The 19,023-nt window shown below is 37.3% G+C and overlaps 1 pseudogene; it reads left to right on the top strand.

Annotated features, from left to right (window-relative positions):
* The first annotated feature begins 4,544 nt into the window (after positions 1–4,544).
* On the top strand, positions 4,545–6,374 carry LOC146145083 (uncharacterized; annotated as a pseudogene).
* The last annotated feature ends 12,649 nt before the right edge of the window (positions 6,375–19,023 follow it).

Here is a 19,023-nt window from a genome sequence, read left to right as displayed (position 1 = left end):
TGGCGGCTAGTGCCGCTGGTTGTTCTCGCCGCCTTCTTCACGTTAATGACCGCACCACTGGACAAAGGTACCTCGTGGACTCCGGTGCTGCGATTTAGTGTTGTTCCTGCCACAAGAATGGATCGCAACAGTTGTAAAAGAAAGCTGGAACTCGTTGCAGCAAACGGAAGCACCATCGCAACATTTGGTACGCGGTCGATCAACCTAGACATCGGGCTCAGCAAAAAGTATGTATGGTCTTTTATTATAGCCGAAGTCACGCAACCGATTCTCGGCGCAGATTTTTTTCGACATAACGGAATACTAATCGACCTTGGTAAAAATCGACTTATCGATGCTAAAACATTTAACTGTGTTTCCGCTGGTGTTTCCCGCTCATCTTCTTTTGGTTTATTAACCCATGCCACAAATGAATTTGGAACACTGTTTGAAGAGTTTCCTTCTATTCAAAGCGCGGTTTACAATGACGTTTCTTTGAAACACAATATTAAGCATCACATCGTAACTAATGGTCCCCCAGTACATACAAAGGCACGTCGACTCTCTCCTGAAAAGATGAAAATCGCCAAAGCGGAATTCCAAAACCTTCTAGACTTAGGAATCGTGCGCCGTTCGTCTAGTACATGGGCTTCGCCTTTGCACATGGTTTGCAAAAAGTCCGGCAAATGGAGGCCATGTGGCGATTATAGGAATCTAAACAGTCGAACTATTCCTGATCGATATCCGATTCCTCTTATACAGGACTCATCTGCTAACTTAAACGAAGCGAAAATCTTTAGCAAAATAGACCTCATCCGTGCCTATCACCACATTCCAGTAGCATCAGAAGATGTACCAAAGACCGCCATTATTACGCCGTTCGGCCTTTTTGAGTACACACGTATGCCATTCGGGTTGTGCAATGCAGCCCAGACATTTCAACGTTTCATGGATGAGGTATGTAGAGGGCTGGATTTTATCTTTGTATATCTAGATGACATTCTTGTATTCAGTCCGACCAAAAGTGCACATCGGCGGCACTTGCGGCAATTGTTTCAAAGGCTTGCAAAATTCGGCATTGTCGTGAATCCAGACAAGTGCGAGTTCGGTACTTCAGAGCTTGAATTTCTAGGACACCGCATTTCAACTGAAGGAATCGCGCCACTTGCCGGAAGAGTTGAAGCTGTTAAGAATTTCCCGCAACCGACATCCAAGAAAGGCCTTCGTGAGTATTTCGGACTCTTAAACTTTTACCATAGGTTCATCCCAGGAGCAGCAACAATTCTCCACCCACTCCACCTTGCCCTGGGTGGGCAAACCAACGATTTCGTATGGAACAACGACTGTACTGCTTTTCTAGCATCAAAACACGCACTTGCCAAAGCAACGATGCTGGTACATCCCAAACCTGATGCGGCAACACGAATAACAACAGATGCTTCTGCAGTTGCTGTGGGCGCATCTCTCGAACAATACCTCGATGGCAAGTGGCAACCGATTGCATTCTTTTCCAGAAAACTAAAACCCGCCGAAACCAGGTACAGTGCGTTCGACCGCGAACTTCTCGCAGTATATTTGGCCATTCGGCATTTTCGATACTTTGTAGAAGGACGACAATTTTCAGTGCTCACTGACCAAAAGCATTAAGTCATGCGTTCGACAGAAACTCCAACGAACTTTCTCCACGCCAGGTTCGTCACTTGTCTTTCATTTCAGAGTTTACAACGGATATTCGACATATTAAGGGCACTCACAATTCTGCCGCAGATGCATTATCTCGCGTTGCTATAAATTCAACGATGTCCTCTCCTGCGATAGATTTTGCCGCTTTGGCTACAGCACAAAAAGGTAATCGTGACATTCGTGCATACCGAACAGCTGTAACGTCACTTAAATTTCAGGACCTTCCGCTCCTTGGATCTAGCGATACTATTTTATGCGACGTTTCCAAAGGTTATCCCAGACCCGTTGTGCCACTAGCATTTCGGCGCATTGTCTTTGATGTACTACACAACCTTTCACATCCAGGTATTCGCGCGTCTCGTAAACTAGTTTCCGATCGTTTCATTTGGCATAGCTTAAACAAAGATGTTGGGCTGTGGGCTCGCACGTGTTTACAATGCCAGCGGGCGAAAATTCACCGCCATACATTGTCACAGCTTGGTTCATTTACGCTTCCCGACAAAAGGTTTGCAGAAATTTATGTGGACATCGTCGGACCGCTTCCGATGTCGCAGGGTTACTCTTACATATTTACTTCTATAGATCGTTTCACTAGGTGGCCGGAGGCGATCCCGATGGTGGATGCTACGTCAGAGTCGTGTGCCAGGGCTTTGCTGTCGTGGGTATCTCGTTTCGGTACACCACAGTCCATAACTTCCGACAGAGGCCGTCAATTCGAGTCTAACCTATGGGCAAACCTAAACTCCCTCTTAGGTTCCCATCGCCAAAGAACCACCGCTTACCACCCGCAATCCAATGGAATAGTGGAAAGACTCCACCGGCAAATGAAAGCAGCACTCAAAGCCCGATTGGACAACAACCACTGGGTGGACCAACTTCCTGCAGTCATGCTCGGCATTCGCACGGCCCCGAAGGAAGACATTGGTTGTTCTGCCGCAGAGCTGGTGTACGGCACGACACTGCGGTTACCAGGGGAGTTTTTCTCACCACCGTCACACGGCACCACTACAACCACAGCGGAGGTAACAACATTCCTGTCCAACTTCCGGAAATCAATGGAGAACGTTCGCGCCATTGCGACATCACGACACAGACAATCGCATAGTAGTGTACCGCGTATACTCCAATCGTGTAAATTTGTTTTCGTGCGTCGTGACTGTCATAGATCATCGCCCTTACAGTGTCCTTACGACGGCCCGTTTAACGTTATAGAAAGAAACAGTAAATTTTTCAAAATTAATGCTAATGGCCGTGTAGATACTGTTTCGATTGACCGACTTAAACCGGCTTACACTGATAATGATTTATTAAACATGGAAAATACTCGCCCCACTTTTACCCAATGTTTACCGCAACGTCCCGATATTCCATGCATACCACCGCAACCCTCTTTTCCCATTCGACCGAGGTTAACTCGACGTGGTCGTGTTATTACTGTGCCTGCTCGTTACCGAACGTGACTAACGCACTGGTGGGGGGTTTTGTAGCGTATCCTTTTATTATATGTGTTACGCGACATGCTACACGCGACACGTCTTTCTATCGTGCTCTTTCCGAGCGGTCACTCGCTCGGTCATTCGAAAATACAAGCTGACGTGTGCACTGCTCTGGCTCCTACAGTATCAAATAGTGTTTTCTGGTTAGATAGCCTGGTTTCAGTTATTAAAATAAAAGATGGTTTTATGCTATGCTGGTTAATTAGCTCTTCTAATTTATGCTTGTTTTTGTTCAGGCTTCTTACATTGCTATGAAGTATGACCAATGATGGGTTTGCTTGGTTGTTTAGTACTGTGTTGAAATCTTTTGTGTTTAGTTCTTTACATTGTTCAATATTTCCTAATAAATGAGTTGTAAAATCTCCAGCGAGATTAGGGTGAGTGTCAGTATTTATATCTTTAGTGTTATTCATAATGACAATGATAAAATATTATATTACAGATATATATATACATAAACAAAACTATACATGTTAAACATTAGCATCAGTGTCCATATATTTTAGCTATTTCTTGCCAGTCGATGACCAAACCTGTTGGCAGCAGATCTTCCGGGGTGTCTATGTGGGTCCAGTTTTCTCCGATTTTGATTGCTATTTTTCCATTTACTGTTCCCATTGCTATAACTTGTTTGTGTTGTTTCAAGTAATGAAAGATCTTGTACCTAATTGTTGTCATATCTTCATTTATGTAGATTTTTCTGTTTTGGAGTTTTTTCCTTTTTTGCATAAATTCTTGTCGCTTTTTGAAAGAATTGAATCTCACAATTATGGGTCGATCTTTACCCTCCCGTTTTTTCCCCACTCTATGCGCTCTTTCAAGTTCATTTGAAGTAAGGTTTATTGAAAGTTTCTTCGCAATTTGAATTGCTTGTTCTTCTCCGTCATCTCTATCACCTTCAGTTTCTTCTATTCCATAAATTCTTATGTTTTCTCGCCTACCATATTGTTCTAGTTTGTCCATTTTATATGCATATGAATGTAAATAGCTTGTTAGTTTTTCGTTTTCTTCTTTTTGTTTTTGGAGCTCTTTTTTCACTATTTGTAAATCATTTCTTAATTCCATTACTTCGATGTTTGTTTCACTTGTGCTGTTTTTTATCAATTCCACATTTTCTTGCACATTTTCAAGCAATTCAAGCTTGCTCTTCATTTCTTTCAATTCTAATAAAATGCCTCTCAGTTGTGCCATTTTATTATTTACTTTTAGATTATATCAAGAGATCTTAATTTCCTTATTCAAATAGATGCTTAATTCCAATATTAAGAACCCCTGTTCTTAATTCGAATGAATCACAGGGATTAAACTAAATTTTTAACTCATTATGTACTCGCCCCTAGACTAAATTACACTTGCTATAAACCCTGTAGTGTAAGTACTATTATCATGATTCCTCCACAGAAAGACAAAAATGTAACTCAACTGAAGCTTTCCAATTCGTCTGTCAAGCTATCAGAATGGGGTATATGGTTTCCCACAAGTCAAGACTATTCTGGAAATGTTTTAGGAGAGGTATAAATATGTTACAGAATATCATTTGTTGGCTATGAATATAATGTAGACCACAAGTGGCGAGCTTCGTAGCCTTTTATGCTTGGTCGTGTTTTTTTACCTTTACTCTAATTAAAATGTAGAAGTAACAACATGTTTACTCTTGTTCCTATATGTTAAAATGTTTTACATCCTGGACGCTAAAATAAAGTTCACAAGTAAATGTGGGTTATTTAGAGTTATGTAACACCCGATCAGTCCGACTTTAGTGCAGTTCTAAGCAAAAAGGTCTGTGACAATTAGGGCATCCAATGGCTGAAAAGTCTTACATTCTCCAAGGCCCAAAAGTTAGACTTTTTGATGCTTTCCATGCACTAATTTCTGACGAGTCCAGTGTATTCAAAGTTAAAAAAAGTTTTTTTCTATTGAACATATTCAGGCAGCTGGATTCCTTCAAACAGTTGAAAAAAAAGAATCATTTTGAAAATAAGCCAGATGGCAGATGAGGGAATATGCAATATTCAAGAAATACGGAGAGGTCTAATTTCATTTGTAGAAAACAATATTAAACTCCACCTAAATCAAACAGGAGATTTTTTCCAACAATAAGATATACGCAGTAGCTATTACAGTGCTTTTAAAAAGAGAAAACTTTCAAAAATAGACCAGTCTAACGTATAAATGTTAGTGAACGAATGGAAGCAAGAAGCTAACCCACAAGATATTTTTTTATTTCGCCCTTAAATTGCAAGCACTTCTACAAAACCAGAATTAGTTAATGACGAAACTGTTCCGGTAATTTCTTGGCAAAGAAGACTGCTTCTGCGTTATGGACAAAATATATGTCTTTTGGATGCAACATACAAAACATCTAGATACGCTTTGCCATTGTTTTTTCTCTTTGTAAAAACTAATGTTGGATACCAGGTGGTTGGCAGCTTTATCCTACAAAATGAGAGACAGTCTGACATAGAAGAAGCACTAGGCGTTATCAAAAAATGGTGTCCACAATGGAAACCATCCTTCTTTATGACAGACAAGTGTGGTGCTGAAATTAATGCCATTAAAAATGTTTTTACAGGTAGTTTTAACAGTTTGTTACAGTTGATTGGTCCAGGCTATATATTTTTACAAGTTAGTCTTAATAAAAATGTACATCTAAATTTTGCTTATCCAGACTGCCGGGTTTTGATTTGTGACATTCTTCCATCAGGAGCAGGCGTGGGAGCGATGGGTTAAAAGGACCGAGAACAATGTTGGATATAAAAGAAACATAGTGCTAGGCCTGGCTAGAGATGTAGCCAATTCCGAAAGCGAGGCTGCCCATGTTAGGTCTATTGAAAATTTTAGAGCGAACAATGTACGGAAGGAAAATACAAAACTTCAGAAGTATTTTGACAATGAATGGCTGAGGCAGAAAGAGGTTAGTAGTAAAAATAAAGTTGTAACAATATATTGCAATGTTTTTTGTTAGCGATGGGTATGGCTTTATCGAGCTGACAATTTGAAAGTTCTCATACGAACTAATAATGGTGTGGAAAGGCAAAACAGAATTTTAAAAGAATGCCACATTCGATTCCGTACCGATTGTCAGGCTTAGTAACTGTTTTGCACGAAGATTTTTTACCACAAGCCAAACAAAGGTAAATGATTCAAGTTATATGTAAGTTAAAATAGCCAATATATGGTAAGTATTTTTTACTGTTCTAGATATGTGGAAAATAATCTACGATCTTCGAGTGCTTACAGAAAGTACGACGACAATGTTCCAACCTTTTTGCAAAATCGTCCTATACAAATTGTAAAATTTTGCATGAAACGGCTTGCTGAATCAACCAGTGTGCTACTCAGTACAATTGCAAAAATCGATAATTTATTTTCTGTGGGTAGTATACATCTACTGACGAAGTATATTCTGTAAAGTTTGGTTCCCAAAATGAATTCCCAAAGTTCACATGCTGTGATTTTCGGAAACATTTTTTACCATGTAAACACATGTTTGCAATTTTTAATTATTTTGATGATGTTTCCTGGTATACTTTGCCAAAGTGGTATTCGGAGTCCGTATACCGAACGTTAGACGAGGAAATCGTTAACACTATTGATGCTCCTTTAAATAGTTTTGATGATATTGAAAAACAAACTTATACATCCGGTCAAGTGAAAATTGATAACCCCTTAAACCAGGGGTGCACGCACCCCCAAAGGGTGCGATAACTGTTCGTAGGGGGTGCGGGGATGCTGAATCATTAAGGTTGGTTAGGTTTATTCCATGCAAATACAAAAACCCATTATCAGTGTTGTACGTTGACACTCACGCTAGCGCCGTTAGTTTATTTTTTAGTTGACGAAGGTGACAGCGCCGTCAGCTGTTTCGCCAATTTTTAGAGTCAAGCGCTATGCGTCAATTTTTCCTCTTCATCGGAAAGCTCGTGTCAGGATATCGGAGTTAAATTTTGTTTAACGTTTTGATTATTTTCAGACTGATAGGCTGATACACTGTAGTAACTGTGCAACAGTAGCGTACCTAGGGTATGGCTGATAGGGACGCAAAAATCGGTTGGTAAAAATTAAAACTTGTGACTTATACTTTCTTCAAAATCTGATTTGCGCCCAATACAATACAAATATCAAAAAGGAGTCTCTCTTTTACTGCCATTGTCAAACAATGGAATCAAGATTCCGAGATTTGATGTCATTATAAATGGGAAGCAACAACAAGAGTCACTGAGACACCAAAAATGTATTACTGTAATTTCTTTCTCTGCTCAGTTAAGTGTAAAACTAACTCACATTTTGGTATTGTGTTACTGTGTTATCAGTTAGCCTACTTGTATAAAAAGGGGGTGCGAAAATTGGTTGGTGATTTGAAAGGGGTGCAGCAAGGAAAAAGGTTAAGAACCACTGCCTTAAACGGAACCTAATAGACCTAATAGATGACAAGACAAACCAGCATGAAGAAACTTCTGTAAAAGATTCCACTTTACCTAAAAATGATTTGCCAAATGTTGAAAATGTCAAAAGAATTGCAGATAAAGCCTTTCAAATCAAATCTTTAGCATATGATGTTAGTTCACAAAAAACTTCAGCTCAAGTGGAAACATATCTTGACGCAGCAATAGAAGAACTAACAAAGGCTTGCAAATATGAAGCTGGACTAAGAGTGACCAAAACAGAAGACACATTATTAAAACAGAAACTTCCACAAAAAGGTCCCACAGTTGATTCGCGAAAATCTGAAATCTCCCTTTTAACAGTTCCTCATAACGATGAGCTACCCAGAAAACATTCTAAACTGAATCCATATGTGGGGCTCATGCAAATTTAATGAGAAATCTCTCAGGAAAACGCTTCTTGTGTCACGAAACAAACACCTTCCGAAAATCTATATTCAAAACTTTCCCCGAATGAGGTGGTTCATCCGAAAAGGAAAAAAATTACACCACATTTTGAGATTATGAAACACTATTGTCGCATTGATCAAACTGTTTTAAAGAATGGTCCACACTCTCTATCCTTGTTGCAGCTTAAATCCATTGAGCCATATTTAAGCAAAGGGGAAAAGCTTGCTCTTCAATCTCATGATAAAAGTTTTCGGACTGGTTATGATGAAGTTGTTAATGGATTTATGTGGAAACTGAGTCAACAGCACAGCAAAAGGGGTCAATCCAAAGATTATGGTCAGAAATATCACTTTTTGACAAAAAGTGGATATTTGTTTCATGGAATCCCAGTGGTCGCCATTGGTTATTACTTGTTGTTAATATTAAAAAGCGAAGTTTATTGTACATTGAATGCCATGGCATTTGTCAATGACCTTATGACTCAGAAGTTTGGCTTCTGTCTTACTTCTGTGGAAAGCAGCCCTCGTACCCTGCAGCCAGACACTGAGAGCTGTGGAGTTTATGTATGCAAGCTGGCTTTCCACCCACCCGATCCGACTCGTTTCGGACGCTTCAAGCCGTCTTATAATTTCACTTCTTCGGCCTTAAAGCAGTCCCGTGGATGTCCACTGACCCACTGGTGGGTATATTCCACTCGCTTAAAACACTCACGAATCATCGTGAGCGTGATATACTGGCAAACGGCAGTAGAGAAAAGCAATATTTTGTTTTTTTTAATGCACAAAGGTATCGATTTATTCGTAGATAATGAATGGCTAAATATTAAACAAATACATTAGAAAAATAATAATTTTAATTTTGAAAGCATTAAACAACGGAAATTAAAACATTTACATATAAATAGTTTTTTCAATATAAATACAATTTAGTAGTATTACATTAGGGGAATGACGGCCCTAACTATGCTGGGCTTATCAGGGACAACCACAGTTCCCAGATTGGTCTTTCAGCGTTTAAAACAAGAAATTTGGTCGACTTAGAATGCGGCAGCTTTTTTGTTTGGCCTTTAATAGGCCTATAGGACCTAGGTAAATTAGCAATAAAAAATATTTGGCGCTGTTCTAGAATCCTTCCACAACGCACATTATTTGGGTTTGGGTGAGTCAAGTATTAATATTAAATAATGAATATAATAATACTTGACCCACCCACACGCAAACGCTAACTCGCACCCTTACCAAAATCTTGTGCGTTGATTTAATAATGATTGTGGTAGGATTCTGGACCAGCGCCAATTATTTTGATAATACTTTTTGCTAAAAGTGTGTGCGCTGGATAGTCGAAGCCAAAAGTTACATGATGGGCATTTAAATTGTGCTTTTTTTGCTGTCTGCTATATATAGCAGGAAAAACGTTGTGACCGGGGCAACTGACACAATAAGACCTAAAGAGCAACAATACCTAAAGCTGAAAAATGTATAAAACCATAGTATTAGGACCAAAGACATAATACAGCCAGGGCGCGCTGTTTTGGCACCGGATTTTTGGGTCCTGTTAGGGGTTATTGATGAGGTAGAAAGTGTTGAAATTATTAGGGGAGTTAGTGATGTACCTAGGGGTGTGGTTTGAGGTTAATGAAAGTGTTGTTTAAGCCTGATTCTGTCTTTTAGGTCTTATTCCGACGGATTTAGGACTTATTTCATATTAAACGGTACTAATACCATTGGGTATTAGTTCATTTTGGTCTGATGGCTGAAGTCCGTGAACGGGCTGTGGGCCCCAGCCATTGGACGACTATCTAAATTTAACAGGGTCGCTAGGAACACAATAGCTGTTTACTAGGATCAGGGCTCACCGTGTTTACTAGGATCTATGGTTTGCTGTGTTTACTAGGATATATGGTTCGCCGTGTTTACAAGAATGTATGGTTCGCTGTGTTTACTAGGATGTATGGTTCGCTGTGTTTACTAGGATTTATGGTTCGCTGTGTTTACTAGGATCCATGATTTCCCGTGCTTACTAGGATATATGGTTCGCCGTGTTTACTAGGATGTATAGTTTGCACAGATCACTAAGATGTATGGTTTGTCATAATCACTAGGATCTATGGTTCGCCTTGTTAACGAGGATATATTGTTCGCAGGGATCACTAGGATGTATGGTTTGCAAGTATTACTATGATGTTTAGTTCGCCATATTCATGCGAATGTATAGTTTCGCCATCATCACTAGTATCTATGGTGGCCGTGTTTACTAGGATCGATGATCCCAGTGTTTACTTGAATGTATGGTTCGCTGTGTTTACTAGGATGTATGGTTTGTTGTGTTTACTAGGATGTATGGTTCGTCGTGTTGACTAGGATCTATGGTTCGCTGCGTTCACTAGGATGTATGGTTCGCCGTGCTTACTAGGATGTATAGTTCGCCGTGTTTACTAGGATGTATGGTTCGCCGTGTTTACTAGGATGTATGGTTCGCCGTGTTTTTAAATGGATGTATGTTTCGCTGTGTTTACTAGGATGTATTGTTCGCCGTGTTTTACGATATTCGGGGACCAATTTTACGATCTCATATATCGTAAATAAAATTTAGCGTGAGTTCTGATTATTTGTATCTTAGCGCTAATGTTCTGCCGCAGTAAGACTATCTGCCTGATACTCAAAAATACCAAGAAACGTAAATACCATTATTAATTATTGACAACAAAAACGAGCTTAAGCATTACAGTAACTTACATACATTATCGACCAAACAATAAACAACTATAATCAAAGACTTTTACATAACATTTTCCTTTATCATAGAATATATCTTCAAAACGGCAGCAATACATAGCGACAAATACGCTATACCAATTCCTATATCTGATTACTATCCTAATTATTATCCTAATGATCCAACATTATCTACACAATAAAAAGTGATATCACATGCTAGTCATACACAGATTCGCGAGGTAAATTGCGTGGTAACCGGCGCCTATGAAATGCACGAATGTTTAAAACCCACTGGGGTACTGAATGTGTTAATTTAGTATTCCTTAAGTAATTACTAACGGCTAAAGATGTTGCAAGACCGCAACATGCAAACAATAAACAACTATAATCAAAGACTTTTACATAACATTTTCCTTTATCGTAGAATATATCTTCAAAACGGCAGCAATACATAGCGACAAATACGCTATACCAATTCCTATATCTGATTACTATCCTAATTATTATCCTAATGATCCAACATTATCTACACAATAAAAAGTGATATCACATGCTAGTCATACACAGATTCGCGAGGTAAATTGCGTGGTAACCGGCGCCTATGAAATGCACGAATGTTTAAAACCCACTGGGGTACTGAATGTGTTAATTTAGTATTCCTTAAGTAATTACAAACGGCTAAAGAAGATGTTGCAAGACCGCAACACCGTGCTTACTAGGATGTATGGTTCGCCGTGCTTACTAGGATGTATGGTTCGCCGTGTTTACTAGGATGTATGGTTCGCCGTGTTTACTAGGGTGTATGGTTCGCCGTGCTTACTAGGATGTATGGTTCGCCGTGTTTACTAGGATGTATGGTTCGCCGTGCTTACTAGTAGGATGTATGGTTCGCCGTGTTTACTAGGATGTATGGTTCGCCGTGTTTACTAGGATGTATGGTTCGCCGTGCTTACTAGGATGTATGGTTCGCTGTGTTTACTAGGGTGTATGGTTCACCGTGTTTACTAGGATGTATGGTTCGCCGTGCTTAATTGGATGTATGGTTCGCTGTGTTCACTAGGGTGTATGGTTCACCGCGTTTACTAGGATGTATGGTTCGCGATGATCACTAGTTTCTATGGTTTGCCATGTTTTGTAGGATGTATGGTTCGCGGTGATATCACTAGTTTCCATGGTTTGCCGTGGTAACAACTAACGAGGATGTATGGTTCGCCGTGTTTACTCAGATCTATGGTTTGCAAGCATCACTAGTCATACTATTATCACTTTTAAGCCTGAAGGTAGTACAATAACAAAGTATCGCTACTTACTAAAATTAAGTTTATGTAATGCAACTTATCTGGATCCACAAAATCCATTGTCATGAAATTAATAATAATTATTTCAACTATAATATTATATTTATTTGTTTTTATTCTGAATACTTTGTTGTGTTGTATTAATTTTATTTTACAACTTCAAAATACTTTTTTAGCTGTCATATATTCCCCTACTCAACACTAAATACCACTTTTTACAAAAACACATTTCACTTTTTTACCTTTCAATTTTTTAACTAATTTTTTTACCAAAAATAAATGGAAATTTTGGGGTAAACAAACCAACAAATATTTAACAAAGAAAGAATAGATTTTGTTAGAAATTTGCTTGTTTATAGGATATATTTATTTTAAGATCTTATTTTAAAATGTCTCTTCTTCCATCAACAAGCCACAAACATAAGGTAATGTGTTTTTCTAAAATGTAGGTATTCAAGAAGAAGAACTGGAGCCACTTACTAAAACGAAATTATATGAACATTTATTTGCCAGGATGGGGCAAAATATTGTTATAAACATTTGCTGTCAGTAGTATAATGCATTTAATATTTCAGGGAGAGTTGCACATTTTAGTTGACAAATATGTTTATGATGAGATATTTATCTCAGATGGAAGGTTGCCAGTTGTGCCGCGGGCGAATTCATTTTCTGTTTGATTTAGCTCAGCAATAAAGCAACCATGAGGTGTATGTAATAAAAACCCAGCACATTCTTTGGACGTATGCGCTTTACACAATTACCCTAAATTTATTACAAAATTCAAAACCAGTTTGTTTGCATGATATAACCTAAACTTAAAACTCTCAAATTAGGTCAATTTGCAGGTTATTAGAAAAAAAAAAGGCTTTTACATTGACCGGTCTAGTTACCTACAGTGTTATCCTAATGTAATTTAACAAATTTAGTGCTAACCCAAGGAATTTTTATTAGGTAGAAATCACTACTGCAGTGGCCTCAAATTCTTGCCCAAATTATATTGTGGTCACTCATACCACCTCAGTGTCGGATGAGTACTGATACTAATACTTAGAATCATTTTTTTTGAATTAAATCATATTTTTGGATATTAGATTGTTCGACGCTCAACAGGTTATAACCTGTTTTGTTCAACTGTTAAAGTTAAAAGTAAGTATGTGATTGGAAAACTTTGTTGTTTTTTAACCAAAAATGTTAACTATATACATATTTGCATTTCGTTTTACATAAGATTTAAAGGAATATGGCCCACTGTGGAAGGGTCAATCTATGTGTTTTCTAATATGTGACATTACAAATGTTATATCTGTGTAAATCAGGGGTGTCCAACTCCAACATGCCTGCATGCCGATTTTTATCTTATAACTTCTTCCCGTGGCAAAATTTAGTAGCGCATTTCCACATCTAAGTATCCTTCGGTGAGTTTACTTTTTGCTTCTCACATCAACCAGCTACATAATTATGTGGATGCTATCCTTCACTATAGTATTATGATATCAGAAGTAATTGTTAGTTGTCCTAATTGTCGCGATTGTTTTATATTGTTAATAAACAGTGGCACTTGGCTATATAACAAATTACAAATTTTTTGGCAATTGGCTGAATAACAAGTATTTTTGGTGGGTTTGCATGCTATTTTTTATTAGATTGTGTGCCACATTTGGCATGCATGCCGCATGTTGGACACCCCTGGTGTAAATGTACTGCCAACGGTTTGGTAACCAAACTACCCATTAGTGCCTTGGTTGCGCCTGCACATTATCCACTAGTTTTTGCAAACGTGACTCCACTTTGAATAAGCGTAACGGCATGTCATGCTTTACTTTCCAAGTATTATTACTGTTCACTGTAAACAAACTGTATTTAATTGCAAACTTATTTACAACATTTTTTTAAGTATTATAAAGATTTTGAATACTCTTACTATATATATTCTGCATAATTGTTTGGCGCATGTTGTGATTGTTTTATGTGACTTTAAATCAATAAAAACGGTTTATTTGCCAAAACTAATTCTTAAGCAGTAGCAAGAGGATCACTAATAAATATAGACAATAAGGAGTCATTTTACTGTAAGAACATCCTTTTAAAATATAGTTCTTGCTTTTTAAACCAGGGATGTCCAACCTGCGGCCCGCGGGCCACATTGCGGCTCGCTAGTCATTTTCACTCCCAAGTAGTAATAACTCTAAAGGCCAATACTTAATCTTGAAACGTAATAGGTTCTGCGGCCCATTTAATTATTTCAAGTTTCAATGCGGCCCACTATAATAAAATGTTGGACATCCCTGCTTTAAACTATGACTAGATTTGGATAACAAAATAATGCTTAGATTGTTATCATTAGTAAACATATTACTTGCTTTTCTTCCACCATTCCTATGCAAGATGCCTGGGTTGAATTTTCAAAACTTATGTTATAATACAATATGCTTACACCTAAGGCCAATATTTATTTTATAAATCTTTAATAACACTTTTTCAATTGTACAAGTATACCAATTTAGAATATCATAACATATTCATTTCTAACTATAAAATGAGAAACAAAGGTTCATTTTAACAAAAAACAACCACAAATGTTAGCAAGCGTAGCAAACTTTTTTTGTGCCAAGGTAAAATCAATATTATATTTCAGTGCAAGACTTTAGTATTGTAGTTTCTCAGGAAAAAGTGTTTAAACTATTTATTAATATCATTTATTAACACTTTAAATGGTGCTAAAAGTATAAAACAGGCTTACTAGAAAGGTGTTGTAGCTCTACGGACTTTTGGAATAAGTCACAATTTGGTTGGGGTTATTTTAACGTTTGTTTCTATTTTTATAGGCAATATATTTTTTCCATTTCACCATGCAACACGAAAAAATATGTTATTGATAATGTTTTTTTCTTTTTGCATGTTTGTTTCTTTCTTGTGCAATTTTTTACTGTTTTTATGTTGCATTGTAGCCGAAGCACATGGCAGAACTCTCAAAATAAGTTACAAGAATTACAGAACTCAATTTAAAGTTGATCTCCCAGAGGGAATTTTAGTAAAAAAGCCATCCTATTATGGAAAAAACGACTGCAAAAAAATCTTAAAATTTAAAGATTCTATATCAGTTCGCCTTATGCGAGTATACATAATAGTTTCTAATGAGTATTTTTAAATTGTATGACCTTTATTTCTAGCAATTCATGTATTACAATGGTAAATGAAAACAACTGTTGACTACTGACCACTTTAAAAATCAGAAATAATTTTATATTAAATTAAAACTGATTTTCTTTCTTAAAAAAAATAGACAACAACAGGTTGAAATGCATAACAACGATGATATTATTATTGCACCAGATTGTACAGAACCAATGTTTATAGTGGAAGCTGCAGCACCACTGACTGTCGGGGGTAAGTAAATTATACCTGTAAAATAACAACTTTAGGTAAATGATATTCTTTCTTTTAGTGAATCTCTAAATAGTAATATTCATTCATTTAGGTATTTTGTATCCATGCTATGCATTATGTATTTGATTATTTGTTCTTTACACTAGAATTTTCGCGAGCAGTCAAAATAACTGTTTGTCCAATAAAGAAAAAATACATTGCATTGTAAGCCCCAACCTATTTTTTAGATGCGCAGAGAGGATTTTTTTTGACAACCAATATGAACATTATAATTGATTATGCTTCTCCTACATGGACCACAAGTAGCTATTCAAAAGCATTTTAAAAACAAATAAATCAACAGCGCTTAGTACAATCCACAGTCAACATTCACACAACTTGTAAACTTTCCGAAACGTAATGCACAGCATCCACAATACATTTTTGTAGTTTTATTTTGTTGACAGTTCACATAACTTTGAAATTATTTTTGCTTATCGTTAACCATGGAATTTTAATAAGAATTGTTGACTTAAAATCATCAACTAGTTATAGGAACTAGCTGAAACATAGCACAACAAAAGCTGTGTTTTACGATAATATGGTTATTCAAGTAAACTAAAAAATTACATCATAAAAGGTGGCCTAGAGTCAGAAAGTTTCAATATTTTACCAGTTACCGAAGCGGAGATATAAACGAATAAAAATAAAAAATGACCGCACCGGAAATTCTAGTGTTAACCTTAAAATTCGACACTTTAACCTACTAATACAACCTTTTTATACACAGGAACATAGCTGAAGAAATGCCTTCAAGTGCATGTATGTTTTAAATATTTGTTTTTTTATGTTGTCCAATTTTGATTTCAATTGTAAATAAATTCAAATAAAAAAGTTGTCTGTAGGTTTAATGCAAAACAGCTGAAAGATTGCCTTGAGTGGGAGTTGTTGGTTGGAAGGATATCAAACGCAAGAATGGACAGAAATCTAGGTTGGTGGTTCGAACCAGAGCTGCGGAGTCGGTAAAAATAACCGGTTCGGGGCCAAAAAGTCCGGTTCGGGCCAAAAAAATAAACCAGAGTTGATTCGTGACGTGTGCTATGGTTTATATTGTAGCTTTACCCGTTTGACAGTGATTGTCAGTGTACCCCACTGCGCATGCGCATGAATAGCTTCCCACAGTATTAGAACAAGTTCCACCATTTTGACAAATCGAAGGCGCGCATCTTGGCGAACCAATTAACCCTAAAACAATTGTACACATTGTAGTCGCTCAACCACAGATGGAAAACAGCTTAAGGCACACGTTTTGGTTAGTTTCGCATATCATTATCGTTTAAGTGCAGAATTTAACTTTAATATTTGTAACAGTAAAAACGTGGTCTTACGAGGTAGTGTAACATGTTTCGAAGTAATCCCTGTGTTTGGTCTACGGGAACCTGTTTACAAAATTAGCCCAAGTCCGGCTGAGACTCTTTCACCTGTTGCGGTTGATATTCAGCAATCCACTCATAGGGGGGTCATATAATTCATCCACCCAAAATACGTGGTTGGAAAATATTCCATTATATGCTATTCGCCGAGTTCAAACGTACTATGCTTTTTACAAGATTATTTTAATGATGCTTTCGTTTTATATAATCTCCACTGCGTTAAAGTGCATAACTAAACTTAATTTGTTTATAACTGTTGCTAGTTTACGCTGGGATTTAAGTCAAACCATTTTTTAAGTTGGTTAAATAGCCACAGCAATATATTAAACGTTTCTGTGTTTATTAAATAACAGCAGAACGGCAATCACCTTACAGAAATAGCTTAATAAGGTCCATGGGACAGTACTAACGACGGTCCAGCATAATAACTTGTGTCCGTTACATAATTTTAGTTAAGTGACTTGAGCCATTTGTCCAGTTACTTTCAGTTTGTGAATTAAGTCTCATTTGGCTTTATGCGAACGGCTTTTGTACACATCGTTTGGCGATAGAATCGTTTAGCAAGGCGTGGTAACGGAATGTAAATAACATCTCGGTCAATGTTTTATAGTGACAGGACTGCGTTTGGGTCACGTCATAAAGTTGGGTATAAAACTTAGTTGGAATAATAGAATGTCCACTACAATTTTTTTTTTATTAATCAAACTTTATTGGGTTCGGCTTTCTTCACCAGTGTAGTAGATGTATTTATTTAAATACACGTCTGTTGCTCTGTTTAAAAATGCTGTTCCTGACTATCTCCGTTTTTACATCGAAATTGTCCGGATATTCCGGCTTCAAAAGCAATTATTCAAATATAAATAGAATAATGTATGAACAATGGCATTTTATAAATGATTGTTCCTAACTGAAACTGCATTCGCGAGAGTATACAAAAATTTTAGATAGACGATAAGGTTAACCCCGTTTAACCTTTATGGCACTTCAAAATAGCAAGCTAAAAGATTTTTAACCCGCAGCCACAAAACATAAATCGCAGTTTCAGTTTTATACACCCTGCAGCTATCTACAATGGAAGTTTCGGCCAAATACCAACACTGGAAATTTCGTAAAAGTAAGTGCAGTTTATTGGCTTCAAAAAATGACCATAACTTCAGGAGTCAAACAACGACTCAATTACATTCTAAACTAGATTAATGTTTAGGACTTTAGGCTACATAAGGGCTTACTTGCGTTTACGTAAAGTATGTTTATTTACGTTTTTGGTTCGACTCATGAAGTCAACTAGAAATGCCTTAATTTTAAATAATATGCGAATCGCTTTTATGTGACTGTGACGTCTCCTATTATTAACAGCTTTGTCTATTTTACAAGACTGGGTGGATCCATTGGGCATATGACCAGGCCCACCCCACAAAAAACATATTTTTGCCTACGTTTACGGGGGTGCAAACTTTTTGCGTGCCTCGCGCGAAATCTAATTTTGTTTTTGATATTGCCTATTTTTTGAACCGTTTTATCCCTGCGTGAGCACCCTGGAAAATAAAAGTTTGGGCAACTTAGCTATACAAAGGCATTTTTCATACTGCACGCGAGTGTTTTAGTGTTTTTTGCCAAACAAACGATTTTTTTCGCGTTTTGCGAAATTTCACCTACAATAGAATTTCTAAGATTACCGGTATTTGTTTTTTGACGTCATCATTTTTGCAATTTTTTATCAAAAAAAAATTATAAATCCGCCCCCGTAGGCTACTTTGTCTATGGCCCGCGGGCCAGATCCGTCCCGCCAACGCAAATCATCCGCCCCACGATCTGCTTTACAAACTATGGCTTGAGGCCATTCTTCTAATTTTTTAGCTATTTCAACAAAGTAAAAGCAATTTTTTGCGCTTTGCGCACATCTTTTTCTGCACAAAATGTAACACGTAGTTAGAGCCTTTCCAATTGCAAAATACTCTAATTTTATCCGTCATTGACAGTCGTTGCGGTTGTTATATTAAGATCTACACAGTTACAATTTATCAGCCCGCGAGACATTTCTGAGTTTGGTTAGGCCCGCGACTAGAAAATGGTTACCCACCCCTAATGTAGACAAAATATAATTGTTGCTAACTATTCACTAGTATTGACCGTAATAATCGCAATATTAACAAAATTTTCAAATAATCGCTTTTTCAAGTAGACCCGAAAATGTCGCAAATTGTTTAGGAGTTGGC

This window comes from Ascidiella aspersa, chromosome 5 (genome assembly GCF_963924565.1).
Source record: "Ascidiella aspersa chromosome 5, kaAscAspe10.2, whole genome shotgun sequence".
In the NCBI taxonomy this organism is placed as follows: Eukaryota; Metazoa; Chordata; class Ascidiacea; order Phlebobranchia; family Ascidiidae; genus Ascidiella; species Ascidiella aspersa.
The sequence above is the reverse complement of the archived record's forward strand: the minus strand, read 5'-3'. Positions and strand labels throughout refer to the sequence as shown.